Raw genomic sequence first — 26,184 nt, 5'->3', positions numbered from 1 at the left:
TTTCAAGCTAGACGTAGCAGTAACAACATATGGCCTCCTTGTTATCTCTGGAAGCATTAAAAGTGTACAAATCAAATCCGCAATCTTTAGATGTACTTAAAACTAAAATTCGTGAAGAAATTGCTCCCACTTATCAGACGGAACTGCAAAATGTAATGAAGTGTATCCTAAAGAGGTGTCAGAAATCTTTGAACAACGAATGGAGTCAGTTCCAGCACCTCCTTGCCTTATGTAAGTCAGCAATTTACTTTTCTTTATAAGTGTTAATGTTACGTAATGGATGAACAGCTGAAATCGATCAAGCCTCGGGTAGCTTGTACAGTCCAAATGGTTGCGTAAAACTGCCGTAGTGGTGCTCTATCGCATGCCCATTCACACATTCTTGCATTTCAGGATGTAGCCATTACCCTTACCGATATTTCGGAAATCAGGTGCACTCACTTTTTCAGGACTGGGAACAGAGAAGAGTTTTCGCCGCATAAAGTGGCGCCATGTTAAGTGTGTGCCGGCGCCGCCATTAGCTGGTACGGCCTTTGTACGCCTTCCTTTGTGTGAGTGCCGCTTTTGTCCACGGAAAAAAAAAACAAAAAAAACAAATGATCGGCGCAGTGTGCGGCCGGGCAATTTCACGCTACCGGTGCGCGGACTGCGAGCAAATGGCCAAAGGAGTGTGTGTATCCAGTGTGAGATTTTGCCTGGCAGCTGGTACGGAGTGCCGATAGCTTGCTAGCTGCAAGCGGTTAAATAATATCCAGATGCAGGAAAACTTCTCTTAGGCCGTTTTCGCTCTGGTGAATCGGTCGCAGCGATTACGTCAGACATATCACTCGCCGGAAGACAGACTAGTCGCTACAACAAGGGCAGTCTACTTGCTCGAGCCATTTACGAAACGGAGTCTTGCAACCAAGTGTTGCTTTCTGCCGCGTTACTGAAAAGAAAATACGGACGCCAACGACCTCGCCAAGTACTGGGTTCATCCCATATTAATTACCAGACAAAATTGCATAGAAACTGATAAATATAGGATGACTACAGCAAGACTTTTAACGCTTTTATTTCCTGATGAGGTTTTCGGCAAATTATAGTGCGCAGAGAGGAATGTGATTCTGAACCATCGTAACAATCGAGATATTGAAGCAAATGTGGTCTTTTCAAATGGAACGATATACCTTTTTAACGATATTCGGAAGCTCTTGAAAAGTCAATTACAATGACATAGTTCTGGTTAACGCTGGCGTTACAAGTGTTCGCAAAAATATCCGAGAAAGGCGCTAAAATACAGAGACAAAGCTTCCGGAATCGGCTGCTGAGTATGAACATCGCCGAGATGCACTCTCGTACCAGGCTCAAACAACAGGAAATGTGATTCCAAATATTAACATTTGTACATCGTAAAGGTATACACACACATACAGAACGACAATACAGAACAACAATACTAAAACGGCGGTACGTATCATCTTTTGTGTTATCCTTGTTTTTTTTCCAATTGCCGTATTACGCCAAAAATATTTTTTCGCCCTCAATGGAACTGCCTGCCTTGCTGTTAAAAAAATGTAACCAAAAAAACTTTACAGGGTATCTACTTATGTGCAATTTTTCTTGTCCTTGCACTGTAGAACCCTTGACTTTTAGATATTGGATGACTCTGATCGAAAGAATACTGGCAGGAAAAATACCAAGTCCTTAGACAACATTTGCAATCTGTCACGGTATCAAAACAAGCAATGAAACAGAAACTGGGAAGATACAAAAGCACAAAATCCAACCTAATGAAGGAGTAAGGAGGGCGTAAATTGGCTACCTTCAGATTTTAGCAGGCTCCGCAACGTTCTTGCATAACATTCTTGACGCTGACGTTCCGTGACGTTCTTCTCCGTTCCGATGGTCGATGACATACGTTGTGCAATGTTTTGACGCGACGCCCAGTCCGGATCAAGCTTTGATCGTTGTGAGGTTGTGTTTCCTGCCCCCCCCCCCCCCCCCCCCCTGCAGAAGAAGACACGGCAGCCGCGGTCCTGGGATCGCCGCCCGCAGCCGTGAGTCAGCAGGCAGTGCTGCGGCCGCAGCCTTCGAGGAACGCGCGACGGTCGAGAAAAAACGTGCGCAAGGGTCTTCGGCGAAGCAACGCGAGACGCGTTGCGTCGCTCAGTCAAGGACATAGGAAAGTCACCAAGCTTCAGGTACCGCAGCTCGTACATTCTGCAAGACCGACTAGTCCATAACTAGAGGGACTGTTAACATTTAAATTCTGATAATCAAATATCAAAAAGTAATGGTTTTAAACAAAATACAAAATATAAGAGTGAGAGAACCAATTAATGGCACAACCAAATTTACATTACTTTCAGCGTCGGCGGCAGAGCGGAGTGTATATACAGCACAGTTATCTACCCGTTTGCACACTACGCTCTGAAAACAGTTCCTATCAACCTCCCTTATCAACATTTATATGGCCACATGATGTGTTGGCAGAAGAGCCAACACCGTGTTGCTAGAGGAGGCCGAAATGCACGCGTTTAAGCTCACGCAAACTGGCGTGAGGTCTGGAACACGACAATGTAATTAATATAGCCAATAAGGTACGTTGCTGCTGGAATACTTTACTCCATAATTGGTGTACATCGCTCTTGACGGTACATGTTTTACAATCTCAATATTAACTGGCCTTGCTAGGTCGTAGCAAATGACGTAGCTGAAGGCTAAGCTAACTATCGTCTCGGCAAATGAGAGCGTATTTGTCAGTGATCCATCTCTGGCAAAGTCTGCTGTACAACTGGGGCGAGTGCAAGGACGTCTCTCTAGACCTGCCGTGTGGCGGCGCTCGGTCTGCAATCATTGACAGTGGCGACACGCGGGTCCGACGTATACTACCGGACCGCGGCCGATTTAAAGGCTACCACCTAGCAAGTGTGGTGTCTGGCGGTGACACCACACCACACTTCACACAATTGCACGCAAAAGTAACTAGACCACTGAAAAATAAAAGGGACGAATATTCAATAAGCCAGAACGTATCAGCTTGAGAGAAAATTCGTGAAAAACTTCATATGTTCACATAGTTGAGAAAATGGAATGAAACTGTCATCGCTAATAAAATATCATTAACTACAGAATATTTCAGTTTGGTACACTCAGATCCTTCAAAACGAAGTACATAAAATGGAACAACAATTTTTGGTCCAAATATATCCAGGCAATTAATATACGACAGTTACTGAAATAGATGGGAATTTAAGGAGGTGGGACCTGGATAAACTGAAAGAACCAGAGATTGCAGAGAGTTTCAGAAGGAGCATTAGTGAACGACTGACAAGAACAGGGAAAAGAAAATTGGAAATTTGTGGTAAGGACTATGGGACCAAACCGCTGAGATCATCGGTCCCTAGGCTTACGCACTACTTAATCTAAGTTAAACTAACTTACGCTAAGGACAACACACACACCCATGCCCGAGGGAGGACACAAATCTCCAACGGGGAGAGCCGCGCGAACCGTGCAAGACGTCCTAGACCGCATGACTACCTCGCGCGGACCAGGGGAAAGAAATAAAGTAGAAGAAGAATGCTTTGAGAGATGAAATAGTGAAGGCAGCAGATGATCGAGTAGGTAAAAGGGCGAGGGCTAGTAGAAATCCTTGGGTAACAGAAGAGATATTGAATTTAACCGATGAAAGGAGAAAACATAAAAATGCAGTAAATGAAGCAGGCGAAAAGGAATACAAACATCTCTAAAATGAGATGACAGGAAGTGCAAATTTGTTAAGCAGGGATGGCTAGAGGACAAATGCAAGGATGTAGAGACATGTATCACTAGGAGTAAGATAGATAACGCCTAAAGGAAAATTAAAGAGACCTTTGGAGAAAAGAGAACCACTTGTATGAAAATCAATAGCTCAGATGGAAAACCCGCCCTAAGCAAAGAAGGGAAAGCAGAAAGGTGGAAATAGAGGGTATATACAAGGGCGATGTATTTGGGGACAATATTACGGAAACTGTAGTGGACGTAGATGAAAATGAAATGGGGGATATGATACTGCGAAAAGAATTTGACAGTGCACTGAAAGACCTAAGTCGAAACAAGGCCCCGGGAGTAGTATTACATTAGAACTACTGATAGCCTCGGGAGAGCCAGCCATGACAAAACTCTACCATCTGGTCAGCTAGATGTATGAGACAGGCGAAATACCCTCAGACTTCAAGAAGAATACAATAATTCCAATTCTAAAGGAAGCGGCAGGTGTGGACAGTTGTGAAAATTACCGAACTATCAGTTTAATACGCCACGGCTGCAAAATGCTAACACGAATTCTTTACAGACGAATGGAAAAACTGGTAGAAGTCGACATCGGGGAAGATCAGTTTGGATTCCGTGGAAATGTTGGAACACCCGAGGCAATAAATACCGTACCACTTATCTTAAAACACGGATTAAGGAAAAGCAAACCTACGTTTCTAGCATTTATAGACTTAGATAAAGCTTTTGGCAATGTTGACTGGAATACTGAAGGTGGCAGGGGTATAATACAGGGAGGGAAAGGCTATTTACAATTTGTATAGAAACCAGATGGCAGTTATAAGAGTCGAGGGGCATGAAAGGGAAGCAGTGGTTGGGAAGGGAGTGAGATAGGGTTGTTGCCTATCCCCGATGTTATTCGATCTGTATATTGAGCAAGCAGTAAAGGAAACAAAAGAAATATTCGGAGTAGGAATTAAAATCCTTGGAGAAGGAATAAAAACTCTGAGGTTTGCCGATGACACTGTAAAAATAAATGGTTCAAATGGCTCTGAGCACTATGGGACTCAACTGCTGAAGTTATTAGTCCCCTAGAACTTAGAACTAGTTAAACCTAACTAACCTAAGGACATCACAAACATCCATGCCCGAGGCAGGATTCGAACCTGCGACCGCAGCGGTCTTGCGGTTCCAGACTGCAGCGCCTTTAACCGCACGGCCACTTCGGCCGGCGATGACACTGTACTTCTGTCAGAAACAGCAAAGGATTTGGAAGAGCAGTGAGCGGAATGGACAGTGTCCTGAAAGGAGGAGTAAGGCGAACATCAACAAAAACAAGACGAGGGTAATGGAAGGTAGTCGAATTAAGTCGAGTGATGCTGAGGGAATTAGATTAGAAAATGGAACTCTTAAAGTAGTAGATGAGTATTGCTCTTTGGGGAGCAAAATAATTGATGATGGTCAAAGTAGAGAGCATGTAAAATGTAGACTGGCTATGGCAAGGAAAGCGTTTCTGATGAAAAGAAATTTGTTAACATCGAGTATAGATTTAAGTGTCAGGAAGTTCTTTCTGAAAGTATTTGTACGGAGTGTAGCCATGCATAGAAGGGAAACATGGACGATAAATGGAGTAGACAAGAAGAGAATAGAAGCTTTCGAAATGTGGTCTTACAGAAGAATGCTGAAGATTAGATGGGTAGATCACATTGGGGAGAAGAGGAATTTGTGGCACAGCTTGACTAGAAGAAGGACACGTTGTGAGGCATCAAGGGATGACCAACATAGTACTGGAGGGCAGCGTGGAGGGCAAAAATAGTACAGAGAGACCAAGAGATGAATAAACTAAGCAGATTCAGAAGGATGTAGGTTGCAGTAGTTACTCGGAGATGAAGAAACTTGCACAGGATAGAGTAGCATGGAAAGCTGCATCAAACCAGTCTCTGGACTGAAGACCGCAACAACAACAACAGCAACAACAACTGAAATATTAACGCTGATTTTTTTTTCTTCAGAAGACGTATTTTGAAAGTTATGGCGCAACAACCGGCCTGCTAAGTTTGTTTTCTAAAAAATAAAATAAAATAAACGAAAACATCTGAAGTACCGTAAGAATCAACTCCAAAATATTCATTTACATCGGCGCCTCTTATAAAATTTCGTACACATTAAATTTTAAAAATCTTAATAACTTATTATAGGGTTGAGCATTAACGTGGCATTGGTGGAATCGAAAATGAAAAATAATAATGACTATCAAAATTTAAGCACATACCAAGTAACAGAACGACTGCGGTGTTACGAATGAAACTGATACGAAGAACGAGATGTAGCTTCAACCAGTTAGCATAAGAGAAAAGTTAGCTAGCGAACAGCCTACTATGGGAAAGGAGAATCAGACGTATTCTCATTGAGTCCGAGATATACTGCGCAAACGAGGTCAGTGTTTCAACACCCCGGTGCTTGCGAGGATAGCGGACAGAATAATTCAGCGCCATGTCATGACAGGCAGAAAAAGTCCAAGTAAACCACGTTAAAATGGCTGCATTAACAGTCACTGTATTCTGCTAACAGCACAGAGCTGTACGCTTCATTCTGTGTGAATAACGCGACGGGTGTTTCAGCGTAGTGTATGAGATGTACAGGACACGACCCCACACGAATATACTCGTATCCCGGCTTCCCCCCTGTGGTTCATCTCTCTTCTTTATGAAGGCAACGTTCGTGCACGGCGGAAGTCTGGATTCCTGTACTATCGAGGAAGCACATTCGTTGCAAAAAGGTTTTGCCTGTAAATGACATAAAATCACGTTAATGCAATTTTTAATCCTTGTCGTTATTTGTTTAATTTATGATTATACTCATTATCGCGTTTCGTCTTAAGCTATTACCAAATTATATTAGAAGACTGTCGATACATTGCATCTCGTCAAATTCACTCGTACAATCGTAAAATCGACTACTTAAGTTTATCTGCACACTTTCCCTGTGATTTTGGTGATCACTTAGGCCTAAACACGATGATGTATAACGTTTACACAAAATGAAAATAGCGATTAAGCCGGAACATTACTTCACTATTTACAAAAAGGGATTTCTTTGCCAATGCGGGCTATACTGACAAAATACATATCAATTACATCTGTCCAGATGTGTTTGGAAAAGTCGCGCGGGATTAGCCGAGCGGTTTAAGGAGCTGCAGTCATGGACTGTGTGGCTGGTCCCGGCGGAGGTTCGAGTCCTCCCTCGGGCATGGGTGTCTGTGTTTGTCCTTAGGATAATTTAGGTTAAGTAGTGTGTAAGCTTAGGGACTGATGACCTTAGCAGTTAAGTCCCATAAGATTTTACACACATTTGAACATTTGTTTGGAGAACATTCTGTCGTAAAAAGATGAAAAGCAACTAAGTCCCAGCATCAGAACGGCTGACAAACCCAGAAGTTTTCGTTTGATGTTGAGGAGATGTAGCAATGGAGTACCCAGCCATCCAGATTTAGGTTTGCCGTGCCACGGTAAAATCAGTGGAATCATATCTTTCCTGCTTCCGGATATTGTAGCGTCCAGTGGTGCTAAACACACACACACACACACACACACACACACACACACACACACAAAGGTGCGTGTCCTTGCGGCCGCGCGTGGGCGCAGCGGTCGGCCTCGTCGCTCGTGATATCTCTCTCTCTCTCTCTCTCTCTCTCGTCCCCCTCCCCCTTCCCATCTCGTCTCTTTTCCTCTTCTCTCGTCTCCTCTCCCCCTCCTCTTTCCGTCACCGCTGGCTCATCCTTTAATACGGCGGTGAGCTTCACCTGCTTACCAGTCTCATCCAGCTAGGTAATACGCCAGTCTGTTCTTGTAATATCTATGCTTCATCATAAGAAATCACACTCACTGTGCTTATATTGTCTTCATAAATAAGTACGAAGAGAATTAATATCAGACGCCGAAACATCGTAGCAGGAGCAGGAATATCGTCGTATGGCCTCATGTTCTAGGCGCTACAGTCTGGAACCGAGGGACCGCTACGGTCGCAGGTTCGAATCCTGCCTCGGGCATGGATGTGTGTGATGTCCTTAGGTTAGTTAGGTTTAATTAGTTCTAAGTTCTCGGAGCCATCTGAACCAAGCCTTATGTTCTGTTTATCTCGTATGCTGCGCTGAAATAAGCATTGCTAGCAGAAAAGATTGAATAGTAATACGAAATCCTTGAAGGAATTTTGCCACGCTTTTCTTGAACTTTGGCAAATACCACTCAATGTTTATATTTGTCCTAAGCCATATCGTCTCGCAAAGTATTGTTCGTCATCCCTCTTCGCTTTCCTCCATACGATAGGATATGAAGATCAGCGACTGGACTTTCCTCAAGCAGTAGGACATAAAAAAAAATTAATTTCAGAACCAAAGTTCAAAACTATCTGCAGGATATTAGCTTAGTTGTCGGTACCTTACTGTATAGCGAAAGAATGTCGATAGCCTGAGGCCCCTGGTTCGAATCTCGTCCAGTACCAACTTTTTTTTTTTTTTACTTTTATTCGAATTCCCAATTTATAAACGAATAGAAGTGTTAATTAACATATCCCGAATCCTAATTTTCAATAACACAACAGCTTATTTTTAATTACAAATCGAATAAAGTGTTAGTATTCGCAACAAATTAAAATTTGGCGCAAAAAATGCGAAGCAACAAATAGAAAAGAAAATACTGTTTATTTCTAGAGACTGTAGAGCATTAATGAACATTTTGACACTTCCGTGGCAACTTGTCGACGTATTGCATGTTGCCTTCCGTCTAAGGCCAGCCATTCACGTTGGCGAAACGTCAGGGAAATCGCTGTACAAACGACGACAGTCTACCTGTCGCTCCAAAAGCCAACATGCACAGATCGTCTCACCACATCCGTGGGGATAGTATTTACGAGTATCTGTCAAGATCCTCATGGTGCAACTTTTAGGGCCGCACTCTTGCAAAGCAAACACTATGTGGGAGAGACATGTACATATCAAAGAGCATGCAGATGGGTACGATGCCGGCCACTGACTTGTAAACACGCACACGCAGTAAAAAAAGTATTCAAGCCCTCTAGATATTTCGTGTTTGGTATGTTTTTAAGGGACGAATCGCAGCACTAATAAGATTGTACACAGTAGAATTTAGGCGCCTCGACATTTATTTATTACAAATACTGTGTAAGATTAAACAAAAATTTAAGCTGTAGTTCATTTCTCGGCGTGAAAGAAGTTGACATATATGAATTTACGCTTTTGACAGCTGAGTGCCTGAAAAGCTAAACTGATTCCGCGGCTGACGTCCCACTCGAAACTGCACAATGGACCGGCCCTACAAAAGCCCAGAGACCTTCAATTTACGTAACCCACTCAATGTCACTGGAAATCACGCATGGTTCCCAAATCACTTAAATTCGCCTGGAGAAGTTATTTCCTCTCATTACACATCTATCAAACGCATACCTGAAGCCCACACAAGATACTTTCGTGGTCTCTATGGATGCAGGACACCAATAAAGTACTGTCCGCTCTTAACAAAATAAAAAGTATCATCATATCAACTGCCACAGTTAGAATTGTACAGCTCGTACAAATACCTGGGTGTAACAATCTGTACAGATATGACACGTAACAATCACATAAGCTCAGACACATATAAAACAGGTGGCAGGTTTCGTTTCGGTAGAAAAATAGTACCTAAAAGTAATCAGTGTACAAGACTGCTTACAAAACAGTCATACGACTTATCCCAAAAACCTTGTTCATGTGAAGAGACCCGTAACAAAAACGACTAACAAGGATACTGAACGTATCCAAAGACGGGCAGCACGAATGCTCACAGGTTTGTCTCACTTGCAGGAGAGTGCTATGGAGATCCTGAGAAACCTAAACAGGCATACAGTTCAAGATGGATAGAAACTACCCCGTGAAAGCGTACTTATCAAGTTCCAAGAACCACAATTAAGTGAGGGCATTGAACGCAGAGTGAGTCAGGAGGAAAGATATATGCTTTGAAGGTTGATAGTACTGCTGATTCTAAACAAAAAACTTCAAATGGACGTACGCCCTTTTCTTAACTGCATCCGACATACAGATGTTTGAAAACCAAAGGCGTCAGTTGTATGTACTTCTTCACCAGTATTAAGAGGCGAAGACAAGCAAAGCGATATTAGAACATGTATTGTTGTCTTTACCAATTATTTCTGTGAAAACTTCGCTTGCTACCGTTTCGCAATATTGTGAACAATTATTCTCCCATTTTCAGAGGTCTACATCGAGTGATGGATAGCCATGAACTCTGTGGAACACAATCTTGACAGGAAGAAGTAGGAGGGGCCAAGAGCGAAGTCTAGAGGCGCACAATGGACACAAACGAGGAACTTCTCGCTCGTATTTTAAATGCGTGTGCTTAAGCAAAGGTCCGTACGAATGAGCTCAGATCAACAACATAGCAGCTGTCTACAAAGCTGCAAAATGCATTGCAGTTGACGGTGAACTCTCTGACCGTGTTTCATAAGCAAATGCAAACAATTAAACAAAACATTAGATAGTAATGTTCCATTTAGTATTATCCGCATTTGTGCTGTTCCCCACCGTTTCATTAGTTTGCTGGGAAACTGTTAATAACAGGGCATGGTGGTATCACGTATCGATACCACCTTAGGGGCATCATATCAGAGGAACTGCAAGCCTGCGCGAGACGTCGACAGCGGTCATGCGGAAGCCGATGGACTCGAGGGAGTCTGCCCACTTAGACACACCTCCAGCAGCTCCGCGCCGCCAGCGCCCTCTGCTACCGCAACGTGGGACGGTGATGGCAGTGGGACGGGCCACTCCCACTTGGATCCACTTTGCACTTTCGTTATTCCCTCTCAGTGAGGTCACAGTTCGTAGTGATAGACGGTAAATCATCGAGTAGAACAGAAGTTATATCTGGCGTTCCGCAAGGTAGTGTCATAGGCCCTCTGCTCTTCCTGATTTACATAAATGATCTAGGTGATAATCTGAGCAGCCCTCTTAGATTGTTTGCATATGACGCTGTAATTTACCGTCCAGTAAAATCATCAGACGATCAACTCCAATTGCAAAATGACGTAGAGAGAATTTCTACATGGTGCGAAAAGTGGCAATTGGCACTAAACAAAGAAAAGTGCGAGGTCATCCACATGCGTACTAAAAGAAGTCCGATAAATTTTCGATATACGATAAATCGCACAAGTCTAAGGGCTGTCAATTCGGCCAAATACCTAGGAATTACAATTACGAGCAACTTAAATTGGAAAGACCTACTACTACTACTACTACTACTACTACTACGTGATCAGGCCCAGTGGACCGCACGCATCTACAAGTTTCCTCCTCCACTGTACTCTGTCCATTGCTGCTATCCGCCGTCCGCAGCTCGTGGTCGTGCGGTAGCGTTTCCGCTTCCGACGTCCGAGTTCCCGGGTTCGATTCCCGGCAGGGTCAGGGATTTTCTCTGCCTCGTGATGACTGGGTGTTGTGTGATGTCCTTAGATTTAAGTAGTTCTAAGTTCTAGGGGACTGTCGACCATAGATGTTAAGTCCCATAGTGCTCAGAGCCATTTGAACCATTTTTTGCTATCCGCCATTCGTCCGCATCTATTGACACTTGGTTTAAATCTTCATGGAGTCCATCCCTCCAACGCTTCTTGGGTCTCCCTGGCGGTCTCTTTCCTCTAGGTGTGAAATCCAAGCGCTTCCGAGGCCATCTGTGATTCTCCATCCGGGCCACATGGCCGGCCCACTGCATTCGTTTGGCTTTGACAGTTCCTGCTATGTTGGGCTGCTGGCATAGTTCCTCAATCTCTTGGAAAGACCTCATAGATAATATTGTGGGGAAGGCGAAACAAAGACTGCGCTTTATTGGCAGAACACTTAGAAGATGCGACGAACCCACTAAAGAGACAGCCTACATTACACTTGTCCGTCCTCTGCTGGAATATTGCTCCGCGGTGTGGGATCCTTACCAGGTAGGACTGACGGAGGACATCGAAAAAGCGCAAAGAAAGGCAGCTCGTTTCGTGTTATCGCGCAATAGGGGTGAGAGAGTCACTCATATGATACGGGAGTTTGCGTGGCAGTCACTGAAACAAAGGCGGTTTTCTCTGCGGCGAGATCTATTTACGAAATTTCCATCACCAACTTTCTCTTCCGAATGCGAAAATATTTTGTTGACACCCACCTAAGTAGGGAGAAACGATCATCATAATAAAATAGGAGAAATCAGAGCCCGAACGGAAAGATTTACGTGTCCCTTTTTCCCATGCGCCATTCGAGAGTGGAATGGTAGAGAAGTAGTATGAAAATGGTTCGATGAACCCTCTGCCAGGCACTTAAGTGCGAATTGCGGAGAAACCATGTAGATGTAGATGCAACAGAACGCTCTGACTCCGTCGTTCGTGCCTTACCACAGCCAGCCTCATCCTTGTTGCCACTGTGACAGCTGGACACTATTTCTTGTTGCATCATTTGTAATGAGTCTTCGTACGTTTGGAGAATTAGAAGTAAATCTTCCGTTTGTAGTGTTATTTTGTTTCAACTTCTCTTCCCCTCTGAAGTTTGAAGTTAAATTATTATGACTGAATAACACGTTGTTCTTGAATGGAAACTTTTGGACGAGAGAAGCCGCTTCCCCAATATTTTTACATAATTAGCTCTCACTCTTCCACGTATAAAATTAATTACTCCACCTGGAATAAAATCTCTGTGGCTCTGCAGAATTCCGGCGATCGTCGACTCTGAAGATTCTTAAAATAATCAGAGGCACAATCGTACCCCGAATCGGCGTCCAAGATGTGTAACAATTTCGATTAAGACCGGAATTTAATCTCTTGAAATAGCGCGTAAACGACCGTGGTGCAGACACTACTGATTTCCCAAGATACGAAATTCCATACGAGTTACAACACACCAAAAATTGTTCCGAGCCACAAACAAGGGACAAGTTATAACCAGGAAACTTAACGTACCTTTTCCATTCATAAAATTATAATCGTCCATACAGTATTTTCCTAGCTACAATCTAGTTTACATCATCCTCTTGTATGAGATGAAATATTATCACAATTCACTACATTACATTAGGTACTCAATATGGCAGCTTACAACAGTGCCGCTACTTACAATTCCAATGCGATCCTACTCTTACCATTGCACAGGTAATGTTCCACATTACATCCAAAGAGTCTTTATATCACGAGTCAGAGATAATCCGTCCGTTACAGTCGTTAGGATTCTTCGAGCCATATAAAAATTTGTGCTAGCCAGGTTCCCTACAACGACAGTTGCCGCACCACCTCTACTGAGAGCTTTCTACAAAGTCCTACACAACAGACCTACGTTTGTATGCAGTGTTTTGTTCAGAATCACTAATACTAACACTCCTCAAAGTGTGTACCTTCCCTCCTGACGCACCCTCTACACTACAGCCAGCTACTCATTGCTCCTAGGAATTCGGATGACAATACTGGACTAATTTCAGCGCGCGTAAGCAATCATTCTTCCCTAACACCATGTGTGAATGGAACGGGGAAAACCACCGAAAACGAATAAAATGGTAAGTATCCTCTGCCATGTACATCACAGTGGTTTGCAGGATACGGATGTGGATGTAGATTGTGATGCCCATGCTGAAGTTGTAAGCAAAGATGGTATTCAGTTCTTTTCGAGAAGTACGCATAGCTGCAGGTACTAATGACCTCTGGATAAAGTGTATTCGCTCCTTACCGAACAACTAGTGGGCGGAAGGAATGACAGTGAACGCATACGGCCGCTTCCATCCCCGTCACAGACGGAGCGTTCTTGGCTTCGTTCTGGCCCAGAGTAGTCTACAGGAGAGCGTCCTGCTTCTGTCCAGCCAGCCAGATGCAACACCAATTTCATTGAATAATGCCAACATGGCGTCCCAACTGCAATTTACTCTGTTCAAATGAATTAGGGGAACACGGGTATCAACATCCGGTATGTTAAATCTAAGGCGGCCGCAGTGGCCGAGTGGTTCTAGGCGCTTCAGTCTGGAACCGTACGACTGCTACGGTCGCAGGTTCGAATCCTGCCTCGGGCATGGATGTGTGTGATGTCCTTAGGTAAGTTAGGTTTCAATAGTTCTAACAAGGGAACCTCCCCATCGCACCCCCCTCAGATTTAGTTATAAGTTGGCACAGTGCATAGGCCTTGAAAAACTGAACACAGATCAATCGAGAAAACAGGAAGAAGTTGTGTGGAACTATGAAAAGAAAAAGCAAAATATACAAACTGAGTAGTCCATGAGCATGATATGCAACATCAAGGATAATGTCGGCTGAGGAGCGCAGTGGTCCCGTGGTTAGCTGAGCAGCTACGGAGTGAGAGGTCTTTGGTTCAAGTATACCCTTGAGTGAAAATTTTACTTTCTTTATTTTCGCAAAGTTATGTGTCCGTTCGTTCATTGACGTCTCTGTTCACTGTAATAAGTTTACTGTCTGTGTTTTGCGACCGCACCGCAAAACCGTGCGATTAGTAGACGAAAGGACGTGCCTCTCCAATGGGAACCGAAAACATTTGATCGCAAGGTCATAGGTCAACCGATTACTCCACAGGAAAACACGTCTGATATATTCTATACGACACTGGTAAAGGCATGTGCGTCACATGACAGGTAATAATTATCTGAAAATAAAAAATTAATTTTTTCGTTCGAGGGAAGACTTGAACCAAGGACCTCTCGCTCCGCAGCTGCTCACTCTAACCACGGGACCACGCGGCTCCTGAACTCACATTATCCTTGATGTTGCATATGTTGCACATGGACTACTCAGTTTGTATATTTTGTTTATTTTTTTCATAGTTCCACACAACTTCTTCCTGTTTTTTCGATTGATCTGTGTTCAGTTTTTCAAGACCTATGCACTGTGCCAACTTATAACTAAATCTGAGGGGGGTGCGATGGGGAGGTTCCCTTGTAAGTGACTGATAACCTCAGATGTTAAGTCCCATAGTGCTCAGAGCCCTTATTTTTGTTAAATCTATTTTGACACGGGCTGTACCTGTGGCCTTGCTGCATGGCTTGAGATCTTCGCTTTCACCGTATGCAGCAATTAGCCATTCACCAACTGTTGGCTGCGTCATGCATTGAAGTGTCAGATGACCCCTCAGGAGGAAGTGAGTACTGATGTCGCAGTCTTTTCTAGTGAGGTACACAGATCGTTGTTTTCATTTGTGGATTTGTACTCAATCAATCAAATGCAATGCAACATCTTAATGCAGTGCAATCTGCAATGGCGGTTTGTTTGATCAAAAAAGGATGGACTTCCGGTGCAGATGCCAACGCCTCTCCATGCGTCGTCCCTAGTTTGTGGAGAGGGAGACATGTCAGTACAGAAAGCGAGTTGGACAAGGTCGGCGACGCGTTACACAGCCCCACGTGAAGACCGATATCTGGCCATCTCCGCGTTGCGGCGTCATACGTATACGAAATTAGAATTATATATTAATACCTTCCGCTGCTGACGGGTGCTGATATATATCAAAGGGGACAGGTGAAAATGTGTGCCCCGAGCGGGACTCGAACCCGGGACCTCCTGCTTACATGGCAGACGCTCTATCCATCTGAGCTACCGAGTGCACAGAGGATAGTGCGACTGCAGGGACTATCTCGCGCACGCCTCCTGCGAGACCCACATTCTCACCTTAGATGTCCACACACTACATTCCTAGTGTCCCTACCCAATACACTCATTACTCGTGGAAGACATTCATACCAAGTCCTGTAAGAGTTCGGTTAATATCTATGCATCCGCACAGAACAAGAAGGTCAAGACCGGTATTGCCAGAACTATATATGGATTTGGTGTCTGTTCTTTCGTACGTATCCATATATAAGTCATACGGATAACGTCAGAGCATTGCTGCACGATGTTAGAAGGGCCACTGTAGACGCTGTGTCCAATCAGGCTGCAATGAACACGTTACGACGATACAGAACCTCACTACCCGGACGTCCTGTTCAAGTACCCCGCTTGACACGAGAACACATTGCAGCTCGCCTCCCGCCTCCAGTTCTGTCGTTCTCTTGTCAACTGGCAACTTCGTCACTGGCGAAGACAGATTTCCAAGGTTCTGTAATGATGTGGCGAGTCTTCGGTGTTGACAGCCATACACGGCTCTTGTCGTTGTCCATGGTCGCCTCGCCGCCAGACAGTACATCGAACAGGTTCTGCTTGACCATCTGGCGGCTGCTGCATTCGGTGGTGGCCCTAAATTGCTTCTAATGCCAGGACCCATGTGGCGGTCGTCAGCGCGAATGTCTTGCAAAGCCTCAACACTGAAGTAACGGCACGGCCGGCAGCGAGTCCCAACTTACACCCCACCACGCATGTGTGGGAGATCTTGACAGGCGTCTCCGTGGTCGTCCTGTTCAACAAGACTCTTCATGAATGCTCATGGGCTCTCACTGGGCAGAAACCAAAGGGTGACCTCTGTAGATTTACACGGAGCATGCCACATAGGTGTCAGACAGTCTTAAACGCTAGTGGAGGCCACAAAAGTTAATGAAGCTCTGAAAGTGTAATGAAGCGCACCCGGGATGACCGGACGAATGATTGTATTCACTTTTTCACGTGAACGATCGAGGTTGTAATGATGTTTTGTGGTGTACTTAATGTGTGACAGATTCGCCGTTTCCGAGATGCATGTTGCCAGCTGCTGTGCCTTAACAATCTGCTGTTTGTTACAGCCGCTTATGTCAGTGGATTTCCCTGTTTATAGCCCCTATCGTCACTAGAGTTATCTCCCATTCGTCTCTCCGTGCCGGCCGAAGTGGCCGTGCGGTTAAAGGCGCTGCAGTCTGGAACCGCAAGACCGCTACGGTCGCAGGTTCGAATCCTGCCTCGGGCATGGATGTTTGTGATGTCCTTAGGTTAGTCTGGTTTAACTAGTTCTAAGTTCTAGGGGACTGATGACCTCAGAAGTTAAGTCCGATAGTGCTCAGAGCCATTTGAACCATCTCTCCGCTTATAAACTTTCCTTAACGCATCACGTGTCCGCAACGTCACTACGTCTCAAAACGTTATTAAATCAATACAAAACCATGTTTTACATCAGAGTGGATACAATGTTCCTAGAATTGCTTCGATAGCATGGTAAAGTACAGGGTATACATGAAGTCCGGGAACTCCTTCAATTATTTATTGCATAAGAACTAAATATTTCACAGATATCATACATATTGCATTTTGAAGAGAAATTCTAATTTTTTTCTTTTTTTTTTATACAAACATTCGATTTGCGGACCATTAGTGACCCGACAGACATCAATACCCGGCCCAGCATGGCATCGTCGACTGTGGCAGTCGCTTCCCGTATTCTCTCCCGGAGCTCTGCTACATCACATGGTAGAGGCGGTACTTACACCAGATCTTTAATGTGTCCCCACAGAAAAAAGTCATATGCACTGAGATCTGGTGATTGGGGAGGCCATTTCATGAAACAGTCGTCCCCTTCTGCAACACGGCCGATCCATCGATGCGACAGCTCCGTGTTCAGGTACCCACGAACTTCACGATGAAAATGGGGTGGAGCCCCATCCTGCTGAAAGACGAACGGAGAGTCCGATTGCATTTGAGGCATCATTGCTGCAACAACTCAAAGTAGGAATATCCAGTGACAGTGCTCACGGCGAAGAAGAATGGCCCGTACAGTTTTTCGACGTGACAGGGCACTTTGTGGAATCACGTTCAAATTCTATGCATTCGTCTGGATGCTTTGTACCCCAGATTCGACAATTATGCCTGCTCACTTTCCCATTAGTGTAAAACGTGGCTTCATCGCTAAAAATTAAGCGATCAACAATGCCATCCCTAACCTCATTCAATTGTTGCTACTGCGTACAAAACGCTTGTCTTTGTCATCGTCACTGAGCTTCTGCACTAGCTCCAATTTGAACGGTTCATAGACAGCTTCTGTCGCTAGACTTTCCACGCTGTCATTGGAGTCATTTCGAGTTCACGAGATGCACGACGAACCGATTTCTATGGACTGCTTATCAATGTCTCTCGTACGCCCTCCACATTAACTTCACTCACATTGGGACGTCCGCTTCTCTTTCTCGGGCACAGGCAACCCGTCGTAACGAATTTGTTGTGCCAGTGGTAAATGGCCTTCCTTGTGGGTGGCTTCTTACTGTACTTGGTTCTAAACATCAGTTGAACAGCTGTAGCACACTTCTTTTTGCCGAACTCCAACACACAGAAAGCTCGCTCCGCACCTGAACTTGCCATGTTTTCGACTAGCGCTGACTATCGGCAAATTACCAAACTACGCTGAGACGGTATACACGACAAAAAAACTGTCATGGTTCCTCTTCAAAACGACATATGTATGATTTCTGTAGAATGTTTGGTTCTTGTGCAATAAATAATTGAAAGTGTTCCCGGACTTTATGTACACCCTGAATAAAGGGGAAAGTGTTAGCAAAACTCTCAAAAAGTATTTGACCGAGTTGCTTCCAATTTTTACACGGTAATGTAGTAAATATTCAGACGGATACAGGAGAGAGAGTGTGTGGTAAAAACAATAAAACGATATGTAGCAAAAAGAACTTTTTCCTTCATTGTGTTTTGTAAAAACTTAAAAGGTGCACCTCGCATAACCTTACCAACATATCCATAGCGTCTTTCTTGCCGCGTAACACAAATTATGTCTCAAACAGTAGCAAGGTTTTTCATTTAAGATACACCACCAAGTCAACTTTGCTCCACAACTGGAAGCAGTTCATCCATCAAAATTAGAAAATGAGACCAGAATTTTTCCTGAACAGTTGAGCATTCAGGCCGCCGTTAGCTGATTAAATTGCAGAATTTAGGCGCACGCTGTGTCTTATGTTTATGTGCGCTGCTTAGGCTACTACTTGGTGGCCCATGCGATACCACGAAGGAATGAGTGACGGGCCAATAAGCCCACGGCTCGTGTTCCACGGGCCCCCGCCGGGCCATTGCGAGCGTGCGTCGCGGCAGCTATCTCAACTGCGATCTGTACTCGTACACACGGCGCATGCGCGAGAGGCGGTCCAGCCGAGACGCGGAGAACCTGTTGGTGACGTCACGCGCGGCCGGCCGCCAGCCATTACTTGGGCAAACACGACCTCCAGGGGCGGACAAAGGCCGCTGCGAAACACCGACGGCTGTACAAAGTCACGTCGCTAAAACATTTCTTAGGAAACGCTGCTCGATACAAGAAGGGAGATGTCATTGGTTGCTCAGTGGTGTTAGTGAATATATGCCCGACAACCACGTACGAATCGTATTTACGTAATATAATGATGAGCTGCATTTGAACTCGAGGGCTTTGACACGATTGATAATTTCCTTTCTCTTGCAGTGTTATTGGTCCCATTCTCGCCACCCAGCATTTGGACGATAAACATATGCAAGTTCAGATAATATAGAATTCGTGCCTTTCAGATAAAAGACGATGTACTTGTGCTAGGTATCAGAAAGTGAGCTGACATGTGCGGATTTAAAGGTATCTGTGATGAAAGCACGTTGGAAAGGTTGGATACACTGGTACGTATCAACTCGCACGACATGGAAAGAAATTGCCCACCGCGGGCAGTTTGGCGGCCCGCCAAACTGCCCGCGGTGGGCAATTTCTTTCCATGTCGTGCGAGTTGATACGTACCAGTGTATCCAACCTTTCCAACGTGCTTTCATCACAGATACCTTTAAATCCGCACATGTCAGCTCACTTTCTGATACCTAGCACAAGTACATCGTCTTTTATCTGAAAGGCACGAATTCTATATTATCTGAACTTGCATATGTTTATCGTCCAAATGCTGGGTGGCGAGAATGGGACCAATAACACTGCAAGAGAAAGGAAATTATCAATCGTGTCAAAGCCCTCGAGTTCAAATGCAGCTCATCATTATATTACGTAAATACGATTCGTACGTGGTTGTCGGGCATATATTCACTAACACCACTGAGCAACCAATGACATCTCCCTTCTTGTATCGAGCAGCGTTTCCTAAGAAATGTTTTAGCGACGTGACTTTGTACAGCCCTCACGTACTTAAAGAACTGCTTTTGTAGCCGTCAGCTGTATAAACAAACCTTTATTCAAAATGGTTTAAATGGCTCTGAGCACTATGGAACTTAACTTCTGAGGTCATCTGTCACTTAGAACTACTCAAACCTAGCTAACCTAAGGACATCGCACACATCTATGCCCCAGGCAGGATTCGAACCTGCGACCGTAGCAGTCGCGCGGTTCCAGACTGAAGCGTGTAGAACCGCTAGACCACCCCGGCCGGCAAAACCTTTATTCTCTACTGGTGACGGGATGCTTTTCCCAGTTCTTTCTGTGATGAGGGTCTTAATTGTGCAGCTGACGGTTAAAAATTCAGTTGTTTAAGCCCTAAGAAATGGTTGGGGTGCTCATTTAAAATTCAGATAGTCATTTAAAAAGGCAGTCCAATGCATACCATCACAGAAAGGTGCGCCTCCTCTCCAATCAATAACAGTTCCAGCATCTCTTAGTAACAAGCGCTTTATTCGTACATAGGTGTTATCGAAAAGCGTTTCATACGAGACGATGCGGAAGAATGGAAATGGAAATGAGCGTTTGGCGTCATTGGCCGGGAGGCCCCTTACGGGGCAGGTCCGGCCGCCTTGGTGCAGGTCATTCGACGCCACATTGAGCGACCTGCGCGCCGGATAGGAATGAAATGATGATAAAGACAACACAATACCCAGTCCCTGAGCGGAGAAAATCCCCGACCCAGCCGGGAATCGAACCCGGGCCCCTTAGGACGGCAGTCCCTCATGCTGACCATTTATTTTTTTATTTTTATTTTGCCCGTCGTTGAACGTTGTGTTTGGTCGTTGCAGACGTCACATGACATCCGTTCAAGTTCGTTTTTTGATCCTTCCACTCAGATTTTTTACTACAGAGACCAACCAGCTCTCTGACCGAACACCGAGCGAGGTGGCGCAGTGGTTAGCACACTGGACTCGCATTCGGGAGGACGACGGTTCAATCCCGTCTCCGGCCATCCTGATTTAGGTTTTCCGTGATTTCCCTAAATCGTTTCAGGCAAATGCCGGGATGGTTCCTTTGAAAGGGCACGGCCGATTTCCTTCCCAATCCTTCCCGAACCCGAGCTTGCGTTCCGTCTCTAATGACCTCGTTGTCGACGGGACGTTAAACACTAACCACCACCACCACCATCTGACCGAACACGCTGAGCTACCTTGCCGGCACCATTCACCTATCGGGGCAGACACTGTGGAAGAATTAAATGAAGTGATAAGAAATGAGGTAGCTACAGATTGGAACATATCCAAAAAATAACTGAGGGCGTTACGCGCAAGTGCTATGCTGGGATGAAGAGACAGCACCAAAGAGGAAATCGTGGTGGGCCATCTCAACCAGTCACAAGACTGATGACTTACACATGAGTGGGACCTACATGGTCATCTGTTACGCGGATGTCTGACAGTTCGGTCCTCGCTCCATTAGTGAGAGAACAACAGTGTGGAAAGGTGACCACGTGATGCTGCATGCCTACAACGCTGTAACGAGACATCAGCCGATTGCATATGCCGACTCGCCAGCCTTAGTATCTTTCGTCCGTGAGGTGAGAATGTTGTGTCTAGTGTAGCTGGGTGGTAGCTGAGTGGTCAGCGCGACAGAATGTCAATCCTAAGGGCCCGGGTTCGATTCCCGGCTGAGTCGGAATTTTCTCCGCTCAGGGACTAGGTGTTGTGTTGTCCTAATTATTATCATTTCATCCCCATCGACACGTAAGTCTCCTAAGTGGCGTTAAATCGAAAATCTTCCTCCCCGCGAACGGTCTACCCCGAATTACCTGTGGTGTCACCGCCAGACACCACACTTGCTAGGTGGTAGCTTAAATCGGCCGCGGTCCATTTAGTACATGTCGGACCCGCGTGTCGCCACTGTGTGATCGCAGACCGAGCGCCACCACAAGGCAGGTCTCGAGTTACGGAATAGCACTCGCCCCCAGTTGTACGACGACTTTGCTAGCGACTACACTGACGAAGCCTTTCTCTCATTTGCCGAGAGACAGTTAGAATAGCCTTCAGCTAAGTCCATGGCTACGACCTAGCAAGGCGCCATTAGCCTTACATAGTTGGATAGTTATCGTATGAAATGTCTCGTCAAGACTGCTGTATTCACATTAAAGAATAAAAGATAAGTATTCGAGGAGCTGCATACTTTTCTTATTAGCATTCAATACTTATCCTGTTCCAGAATTCACGCCCGTCTGCGTTAGATAGCTTCCATTTCGGCCTCCTCTATCTACAAGGTGTTGGCACATTTGCCAACACATCATTGGCAACGAGGCAAAGTGATCCTGTAACGCCGGAAATGCATATCCTCCTATTTCCATCTATTGTACTATTATTTTTTCCCTTGTTTTGTTACCTCAAGATATGACATTTCTGTCTATTTATATATTGTAATTGCTTTACTGTTTGGATATATATATATATTTATGCACTTATGTCGATGTATAATTGGTTTGTTTCGTAAATAGTATTTGTATTTTTACGCTGGGTCTTGCCTAGGGAAAACTGCTATCGAACGATTACATCGATAGGTCGTGTGAAGACTCAAAGTGTGTAGGATCTTTGGGAGTGTTAACTCTGCCGCGTGGAGCGCGGGCAGGGCAGTGGGAGTCTGGCGGGAGTAGCGAGTGGAGCAGGTGTTGTGTGACGCTCCCGCGAGTTGCCGCGCTTTCGGGGTTTGGCAGCATGTAATTGCGCTCGACTCGCGATGATAGTTTCTGACATGGTGTCGCGGACGGGAAGCATTAGCTGGCGCACATCAAGAGCCCGTTTCGCCTGGTGACCGTGTCGAGAAGAAGGCGCGCCAACATCCAGCTTCTGCAACAGCGACGGCCGACAATGAGTGACTGTCGCCACCTCCTCGATCGACGGCTTCAAACCTTCAATCAACCAACAAGGAAGACTAAAAGCACGTAAAGTTTCAGAACTGTATGGCAGACCTCAGCTTTTCAAATTGTTCCATTTGCCTCGCAAAATTACAGCAACTTAGCATGAACCTTTGTTGCTCATTGTCCCAATTGCATTGCCAAGCAGGGTCCCTTCCTTTTCCGAAATGAACCCGAGTGTCGTTGAAATTCAAACGCCAGCATAATTCCATTTCACTGCTTTAATTTCAAAGTTCAGTTAAAGTCTCAGAGCTGGCTACAATATTCAGATTACACAAGCACGAATTAAGAGTGCGAGCTTTGTTACCGTATTTTAGCTTACCTGTGACTGCAGCTCAGCTTGGTACGTACTACATTTTATTATTGTTAATTGTTCAGAATCATTTAATTCAAGATCAAAGTTAAATCTCTTATTTCTAAATTGCGTAGATTCAAGTAGCTTTTGAAACGATTGTTGAGGTAGTCCAAGACTAACTGTATTTTACTGAATTTCGATGTGCTTCAGAAAGAAAGCTCACTATTAACTTCAGTCACTAAATTAACTTTCGATTTTCCGGTTTTATTAATTCTTTTGCTAAATTAAGTCAGGGTGTAGCGAAATTTATTACTTCTGACAAACTTTCAGTTTTCACACTACACGTGTCAACCTTCAGTTGCCACGCTTCTAGTGCTAATTATATGTGTAATAATTTTTCTTTTTCAGTTACTATAGTAATTGTCCTTAGGACTGGCGACCGTGATTTCCCCAAATCTCAAATACCTAATTACCGCTAGTTAATTGTTAATGTAACGGCTGCACATTTACCTTCTTTATTAACTTTACCCCTTTTCAAAATCAATTTCCACCAGTTTCATTAGCACATTTCCTTTCATTTAGATGTAACCCTTTCCTCCCTCTTTACCGACAGGTTAACTTCGGTGACGATTGCTTTTCCAAAACTCCCATTAGGTACACGCGGTTTCATTTTTCACTGTCATTAAGGTCGGTAAGTGAGGGGGAGGTTACACGTGGCGACCTGGTGACAGGACAATCTTCAATTTTGAGGTTGTTCTGGACACGAAGTTTGCATTGTGCAAATATCGTAACAAAGTACTGGTTACGTACAGGCCGTTACGTCAGCGAGGATAAGTAGTGGGAGTAATCCTAATTATATTTGAGATTTGTCATTTATATTGAAAATTATTAAAATGAGTGAAGGCAACAATTACCAAAATTTGGTAGACTTGGATACGGAACAATCGGTCGAACAGTGGGAAACGCGCACGGCGGTTCCCATTGTTCAGGGGCAGGCGGCTAGCATGAAAGACGCGACCGCCGAAACGCAACAAAGAGCAGAAATGGAATTCCAAACTTTAGAAAATGTTTCGGAATCGGAAGCGAAAATCAAATCTGTACCCCTTGATGATGAATACGGGGGAACATGTATAGAGGAACCAGCTACGGAAGTAAAACCGGTAGTCTCCGGGAATTTAACTGATTTATTGAATGTTTTGATTAATGAAATCAAGAGTCAATCGGCAGAAATTATAGCTCTGTCTGCCAAGCAAGAAGCTCAGTCTGAAAAGATTGAACGAAAGCTAGACAATCAGAACAAAGCTATTAATGTTGTTAACAACAATGTTGGAGTTGTTAATACAAAAGTTGATAAAATCAAAGAAGATATTGTTGTAATTAATACCGAAATCGGTAATCTTAAACAGGAAATGATAGGCGTTCAGGCGGAAATTGCGAGCATAAATACTCGCTTTGATTCCGAAATTAGCAGAATCGAGAAAAGTGTAGGAGAAGCAGTTGCTCCGATCATCGAGAATAAGGTGACGGAACAAATTCAATTAGTGAAAAAAGAGGATCAACAGAAGGTGGAAACTTTAAAGGCTTTAGTGTCCGAAGTAGACACTAAAGTGAGGGAGCAGGCTAATACCTGCGAAGAGAAAAAGAGGGAAGTGGAAACGCTTGCGACAACCACTTGCCAAGTAATTACGAGAGTGTCGGAATTAGAAAAGAAACTTGACGAAAAACAGAGCTATGTGCCAATCTGTGCACATAGTTCGGAATTGTTGACGAAAGAGGAGCGGTTCGACCCCTTGAAAAAAGGCGGTATACACGCGACGGATTTCATTAAGAACTGTGAAAGAGTTTTACCCAGATCATGGACTAATGAGAGAAAAATTAATGCGGTTATTGATGTGCTGGCTGGTGATGCCAAGCGTTGGGGCTTAAACCTCAACATTACGAACCTGACTTTTGACGAGTTTAAAAATTTGTTTCTGGCTGAATACTGGTCGGAGCAAAAACAGCAAAGTGTCTGGCGCGAATTTGTCGTATCGAGACCTTTCGATGCGAATTCGCGCGGTTCGATGAGGGAGTTTTGTGAGGGCTGGATCCGCAAGTTGGAATATTTGCGTGATCGCCGCACGGAATCCGAAATAGTCTGGGAACTCTACAAGAAGCTTCCAGATGATACAAAACGCTACGTAGGAAGCAATTACAGGACAATCAATGATTTCCTGGAAAGAGTTGAGGACGAGGACTATTGGCGCAATAATCGCGACAGTGGTAGAGGCCGTGGTAACAACAACGGGTACCACCCCAACCATAACAACGATAACCATGGGAATAATGCATACCGCAGCAATAACAATAATGGTTCGGACCGTAATAACAATCGGTACAATGCAAATAATAACAGGAATGACAGAAACCAGTATCATACTAACGTGATACGGGCTTCACAGAATAGTAATAACGCCAGAGGGTGTGATCAGCCGCCTCAGCAGCATCCGGGGAGCGTATCTGCTGGGACGAGACAGGGAAACCATTAGCCGCGCCGGTGAGGGGCCGAGCGGGCGTGGAGAAATTTTGGCGGCCCAATAACAAGAGAAAACCCAGGTGTCGCCGTTATGAAAATTCCGTATGGAATAATCAACGGCGGGAGAGTGTGCCAGTGTTAAGAGAAAGGAGTGCGCCCACAAGTAGTAGATCAGCAGTATACACGGCAGTAGGTAGTACATTCACTGTCAGTGAGAACAATTTAAGTAGTGTTCCGGAAATCGATTATAAAGTGGCAGCTGTAATACCCACAGCGGAACTGGAGATTGAGTTTAAGAATGGTTCGCAATTGTTGAGAGAAGATCAGATGTCGGATAAAACGTCCGTCATCGAGCGAGGGGATGCAGAGAGGGATGAGGTCTGGTTAAGGCAGTTCGGTCGCTTATACGACGAACTAAGAGATTATAGGGGCCTGTACGGGAGGAGTGTTTATAGGGAGCGCGGGCAGGATTTGCCGCGTCTCGTCCCACAGGAAGATAGTATTTGTGAAGTGATGGAAAGTTCTGGCCCTAACCGGCAGACTTTACAAGAAATTGTTGATGTTAAAGGGGAGCACGAGCAAGATGCGTCGTGTTTCGTCCCGCAGGAATTGAATGTTGAAGTAGTAACGGAAAGTTCTGGCCCTAACCGGCAGACTTT

The 26,184-nt window shown here is 44.7% G+C and overlaps 1 protein-coding gene and 1 non-coding gene across 2 annotated transcripts in view; both read right to left on the bottom strand.

Moving 5' to 3' along the window:
• The window catches only part of LOC124606562, a 934,387-nt gene that overhangs the window by 542,921 nt on the left and 365,282 nt on the right, over positions 1–26,184 (bottom strand). The window lies entirely within an intron of this gene.
• On the bottom strand, positions 15,288–15,362 carry Trnat-ugu. Its single transcript has one exon. It is a non-coding gene; the product is annotated as a tRNA-Thr (tRNA).

Source organism: Schistocerca americana, chromosome 3 (assembly GCF_021461395.2).
Source record: "Schistocerca americana isolate TAMUIC-IGC-003095 chromosome 3, iqSchAmer2.1, whole genome shotgun sequence".
NCBI lineage: Eukaryota > Metazoa > Arthropoda > Insecta > Orthoptera > Acrididae > Schistocerca > Schistocerca americana.
The sequence above is the reverse complement of the archived record's forward strand: the minus strand, read 5'-3'. Positions and strand labels throughout refer to the sequence as shown.